This window comes from Corythoichthys intestinalis, chromosome 4 (genome assembly GCF_030265065.1).
Source record: "Corythoichthys intestinalis isolate RoL2023-P3 chromosome 4, ASM3026506v1, whole genome shotgun sequence".
In the NCBI taxonomy this organism is placed as follows: Eukaryota; Metazoa; Chordata; class Actinopteri; order Syngnathiformes; family Syngnathidae; genus Corythoichthys; species Corythoichthys intestinalis.
Genome location: NC_080398.1, coordinates 35588089 through 35594011, shown reverse-complemented (window position 1 = coordinate 35594011; position 5923 = coordinate 35588089). Strand labels below are relative to the sequence as shown.

General features: G+C 40.1%; 1 long non-coding RNA gene across 1 annotated transcript; it reads left to right on the top strand.

The window, feature by feature from the left end:
• Window positions 1-2418: 2418 nt before the first annotated feature.
• On the top strand, window positions 2419-4160 carry LOC130915171 (uncharacterized). Its single transcript, XR_009063058.1, has 3 exons — window positions 2419-2931; window positions 3104-3170; window positions 3535-4160. It is a non-coding gene; the product is annotated as an uncharacterized LOC130915171 (long non-coding RNA).
• Window positions 4161-5923: the final 1763 nt, after the last annotated feature.

Below are 5923 nucleotides of genomic sequence, written 5' to 3'. Positions count from 1 at the left end.
CGCAGCATGTGAGGTAAAAGCTAAATAATCATATTAAGCAATGCATTGAGCTAAGCATTAGAAGCCGATTCTTGTGCCCACGATAGCCGAATCCTATCTCTACTATCGGTTCAGTGAATATTTAATGGCTAATTACTGTTGAATGGTTACTTTACTATCGATTCAGCTGTATCTCTCACCTGTAAAACCAGGATATCCGGTCGTATCTGCCAGGGACGCGTGGCAGGCAGGTGGTGTGGACCCAATTGCAGGGAAACAAAAGACAGCCAGGGAGGTGGTGGTGATCTCAAAAACGTTTTAATAATAACTAACCAAAAGCACAAAGTACAACCAAAAGGACTGGGGATCAAAAAGGCAATGTTCAAACCAAAACTTACTTAAACGGAGGGACTGGTACACGAGGGCTTGGACAGGTCTTGACTTTGACACAGACATAGACAATGACTCAACAAGGAGTGAAAAGAAACTGGGAGCTTATATACACACACACAGACAAGGGATAACGACACAACGAGGAACAGGTGAGCACAGGAGGATGCAGGTTGGAGGATACACTAGGAGGCACAGCAGGTGAAATCAATGGGCAATCACAGGGACAAGTCACACTAGGAGAAAACCAACACAAAACCTAACAGTATCGGTTTATCGTTCTCAAGCTTAACGAATACTTGAAGCAGCAAAATTTTAATTCGAATCTTTTTTCTAATTGAAGTGCTCGAGTCAATCGATTAATCATTGCAGCATTAATTTGAATTTAAATTATATAACATACACAATAAATACAAACTTGTTCATAATTTCTTAACTATCCAGAAATGCAAAAAAAAAAAAAAAAAAACCTTTGCCACTCAAACATTGTCTTTCTAAATACAGAAATTAAATAAAACTGGAAAAAACGTCTCAGTCAGGGAATAAAAAAACAAAAATGGAGCCTTCCTTCAGCTACTATTACTTTTGTCCACAAGCACAGCCAAACGCAACAAAAAAAATGAAAGCTACATTGGCTGCTGCTGGCTGAAAAACAACTTCTAATATCCCTTCCCCTTTGAAGGGGGCGGAGGAGGCAGGATGTTGTGGACATGTTGTGCTTCTGTCGGGGATGTGAGTGCATGTATGTGTGGGTCAAACGTACGTTTGAGGAAAAAAAAATGGAATGTCATATTCAGCAAGTGAAAAGTGATAAATGTAAGTCTGAACATAAAGAAAATAATTCACTTAATAATGGTTGGGTCAATTCTATCCTTACAACATATGGGAAGGCAGTCTAAATCACCTACAGTGCCCTCCATAATTATTGGCACCCCTGAAAAAGATGTATTTTTTAGCTTCTAATATATATATTTTTTTTATTCAAATAATATGGGACCTTAATGAAAAAAGAGAGAAAAATCTAACATTCAATACAAGTGCATTCATTCAGTGGGGAAAAAATCCCACATAAAGAAAAAATTATTTGACATCAAATCATGTGTGTTACAATTATTAGCACCCCTGATGTTGTACAACCCCCTTTTGCCAACAAAACAAGGTCTGGGGACTGAGATGGCCATGGGAGGAGCTTGATTTTGTGTCTTGTGAACCATTTCTGTGTAGATTTGTCCATATGTTTAGGGTCATTGTCTTGCTGAAAGACCCAGTGACGACCCATCTTCAGCTTTCGGGCAGAGGGCAACAGATTTAAAATGTCCTGGTATTTCAAAGCATTCATGATGCCATGCACCCTAACAAGGTTCCCAGGGCCTTTGGAAGCGAAACAGCCCCACAGCATCACTGACCCACCCCCATACTTCACAGTGGGTATGAGGTGCTTTTCAGCATGTGCATCTTTGGTGGCACGCCAGACCCACTTAGGCTACGTTCATACTACAGGTCTTAATGCACGAATCCGATTTTTTCGTGTTTTTCCGACTCGAGTGAGGCATTAACTTGACGGTCTGAATGTGACAAGTGTAACCCACATGAGGAAAAGTGCACAATTAAAAAAAAAATAATGTGTACGTAATTGTATCAAATTTTGCTAAATATATTATTTCACATTTAATTAGAATTTATTTTTTAATCAACGTAATGATAAATAAATAAAACGATTGCAAGCAATAATTCAGCCTATTAGGCTACGTTCATACTACAGGTCTTAATGCACGAATCCGATTTTTTGTCATATCCGTTTTTTTGGCGTGCCCGTTCAGACTGCTTTTATCCATTGAGACCGTTCAAGTATTACGCATGCGCACTAATTCGCAGTCCGACACGCGCTAAGCAAATCCGTCATTCCAGGGATATCATGTTTTGCTTTTCAAAAGGAGGACACAAATAACAGACATAAATAATCCCCGTTTAGGCTTATATTCAAAGTTTATATGGATCGATAGCATGCACGCACTGTCCGTGCACGTCACAGACATATGGGCAGTTTGCCCCGACTCTCTCTCGGCCGTGTAAGCAATGTTGAAATATTGCTCACTTGTAACAGAGAAAACTGAGCATTCTCAGGCTTATCCTCAACCCATTTTTATTTTTTATGACTGTTGTGAAGCCCAGCCCTTCCCCGAAAGCCGTGTTCACTGCAAGCTAGGCGCTAATAACGCACAGGTGCATCGCTACGGTAACGACTCTCTCGCTATTTGATGACGTAATTGCTGCATGAAATCCGATTTGCGGGACTGGACAGTACAGACCGCCGCGACAGTCTGGAAAAATGTGGCCCAGATCGGATTTAGACCACATACGAAAGTGACCCAGATCGGATTTGAAATGGTCCCGTTCTATGCGACGTTCAGACCGTCAAGTTAATGCCTCACCTCCTTGTATGTTTCAGTTGTTAGCACGATAGGTTGCAGAACACAATTGAGCGGCAACGCAGACAGAAAGAACTGCCTAACTGGCGAGTGAACACACAACCTGGAAAGCTTATCTACAGAAAAGATAAATGTGAGTTTAAGTTAATATATTGTTGCAATTTATGATAAACTAGCTACTATTCTCACTACGAACGAGTTTGCTGTGCTCTGTATTTTGTTTTACTCGCCGCTAGCGTTAGCAAAAAGTCCGCGCTAATGTTAGCATAGCGTGCTAACGTGCTACGTTGCCATTTTATCTATAGAGCAAGACCAACGCGTGGAGCGACAAAACGCGGCCCAACTGTGTTCAAAACACGGTGTGAGAGATCGGTGAGCATGTAGTGAAGCTCCTATGTTCACAGCAGTAATGTGTTTTTGGGGGGGAAAAAGAAAAAAAAAAGTGATATATTGTAATGTGTATGTTACATGTAAGTTTCACCACCTCATTGAGTTGATGGAAGGTTTGAGGGTTCCTTAATTTTTACTCAAAGGAGAACATTAAAAAAAAAGAAAGAATTGTTAAGCTGTTTAAAATTGTTAATTGTTTAAATATATATACTGTATACTTTCTGTCAATTTCAATTATTTTATGTGCAATGTGAATTTAGTTGAAAATGAAAAATAGATGTATCTCATCATTGAGCTACAGATATGAATTGAAACTCATAATTGATCTGACACTGTCCATTGACAGGTCAGGTTTTTTTTTTCCCCTTAGACCTTGTTTCAACTGGTCTTTGTGTCAGATTGGATATTGGACCAACTGTTCTGGATTTTGATGGCGAGCTAACCACTTGGATCTAGATTGAGATAACCTGGATACCTCTTTGCTGCATTCTCTTGGTGTGGTAGGACAAAAAACAAACAAACTTGGAGCTAATACCTCACCATTCAGCATTACACTGTGCCTTACATCGACAAGACTTTGACCATTTTTTTTTTTATGGACTTCTTTTGATTAATATCCCGGGAACTGTGAACTGAATATCTTTTTGTTAGGACAATTTTGACTGAACAATTGCACATGTGTAATTTTGCATAAGGATTTGAAACAATTTCCCATGCTGAAGAAAAAAAAGTATTTGAAGTTTGATTGTGCCACTATTTTTGGGGCAATAGATTGAAAATCAGAAATTCCAGTTAGACTAAAAGGTACTGCCTAAATATTCTAACTTTGGAAGGGTGCACCCAAACCAACCCAAAATCGAAAATATTGACTTAATTATTGGCCAAATATAGGTTATAACTGTGTATATGTGTTAAATGTGTTTTGTTTTTTTGTATATGTATAAAGTTTGTGTTTTTTTTTCTTCACTAAAGCTGGCAATATAAAACTCTCTTGTAGTCTGTCTCAACTTATTCACTCCACTAAGCTCGAGTAGACGAACCTAGTTGTCCACAATTATTTTATAATTTGGTACAAAAACAAAAGCCGGTGTTACACAAGTCGCATAGAACGGGACCATTTCAAATCCGATCTGGGTCACTTTCGCATGTGGTCTAAATCCGATCTGGGCCACATTTTTCCAGACTGTCGCGGCGGTCTGTACTGTCCAGTCCCGCAAATCGGATTTAATGCAGCAATTACGTCATCAAATAGCGAGAGAGTCGTTACCGTAGCGATGCACCTGTGCGTTATTAGCGCCTAGCTTGCAGTGAACACGGCTTTTGAGGAAGGGCTGAGCTTGACAACAGTCATAAAAAATAAAAATGGGTTGAGGATAAGCCTGAGAATGCTCAGTTTTCTCTCTGTTCCAAGTTAGCAATATTTCAACATTGCCTCCACGGCCGAGAGTCGGGACAAACTGCCCGTATGTGTGTGTGACGTGCACGGACAGTGCGTGCATGCTATCGATCCATATAAACTTTGAATATAAGCCTAAACGGGGATTATTTATGTCTGTTATTTGTGTCCAACTTTTGAAAAGCAAAATATGATATCCCTGGAATGACGGATGACGTCTGTCATTTGTTTTGATGCTTCTGCGCATGCGGGTCTTCTTGCTTTAGCGCGTGTCGGACTGCGAATTAGTGCGCATGCGTAATACTTGAACGGCCTCAATGGATAAAGGCAGTCTGAACGGGCACGCCAAAAAAACGGATATGACAAAAAATCGGATTCGTGCATTAAGACCTGTAGTATGAACGTAGCTTAAGGCTGCAAGCTAGGCGCTAATAACGCACAGGTGCATCGCTACGGTAACGACTCTCTCGCTATTTGATGACGAAATTGCTGCATTAAATCCGATTTGCGGGACTGGACAGTACAGACCGCCGCGACAGTCTGGAAAAATGTGGCCCAGATCGGATTTAGACCACATACGAAAGTGATCCAGATCGGATTTGAAATGGTCCCGTTCTATGCGACTTGTCACGTTCAGACCGTCAAGTTAATGCCTCGCTCGAGTCGGAAAAATACGAAAAAATCGGATTCGTGCATTTAGACCTGTAGTATGAACGTAGCCTTAGAGTGTTTGTTGCCAAAAAGCTCAATCTTGGTCATCTTGGTCATCTGACCAAAGCACACGGTTCCAGTTGAAGCCTGGGACCGTGTGTATTTTTGTGTGAGACCAAGATTGAGCTTTTTTACAACAAACACTCTCACACAAAAATACACACGGTCGCAGGCTTCAACTGGGACCGTGTACTTTGGTCAGATGAGACCAAGATTGAGCTTTTTGACCCTAAACATATGGCCAAATCTACACAGAAATGGTTCACCAGACACAAAATCAAGCTCCTCCCATGGCCATCTCAGTCCCCAGACCTTGTTTTGTTGGCAAAAGGGGGTTGTACAAAGTATTAACACCAGGGGTGCTAATAATTGTGACAAACATTATTTGATGTCAAATAATTTTTTCTTTATGTGGGATTTTTTCCGCACTTGTATTGAAGGTTAGATTTTTTTCTTTTTTTCCATTAAGGTCCCATATTATTTGAAAAAAAAAATATATATTAGAAGCTAAAAAACATCTTTTTCAGAGGTGCAAATAATTATGGAGGGCACTGTATGTAACAGAGCTTATTATAAAGTGCAAATAAGGTTGCTTAAAAGTTGGTGGGGACAATTTAAGCATCCTCAA